We start from the raw sequence: 482 nt of genomic DNA on the forward strand, positions 1-482 counted from the left end.
ATAAATTTAAATTTAAAAAAACTTATTTATTATTTAGTAAATATCACTATTATTGTGCCGTGTATATATATTATATATATTTGATTATTTGTTCAAAACAGAAGTAATTACTAATTTAATATCTAAAAGATTCAGGCACAGACAAAATAATTGTTGAATGATTTGAAAATTGCAATAAAAATAACTAATAAATATTATATTTATTAAAAGTGACAAAAAAAACTTTCGTATTTGACAAATGATATATTCATTTAATCTAAATTGTTTTGCCAACGTTTGAATAAATATTTAGAAGATGCACAAAAATATTTAGAGCAAAATTTGATTTCTAAATTTTTTTATTTTTCATAAAAATTTAATCATTCACAATTAAAAAAATTTTAAAAAATTCAGTTGACATAAAATTCTAAATTTTTGAAAATAAAAATATCTTATTTTTTAATATTACCCGTAAAAATTACATCAAAATATGACATCTAAAG

This window comes from Arachis duranensis, chromosome 3 (assembly GCF_000817695.3).
Source record: "Arachis duranensis cultivar V14167 chromosome 3, aradu.V14167.gnm2.J7QH, whole genome shotgun sequence".
NCBI classification, from domain to species: domain Eukaryota; kingdom Viridiplantae; phylum Streptophyta; class Magnoliopsida; order Fabales; family Fabaceae; genus Arachis; species Arachis duranensis.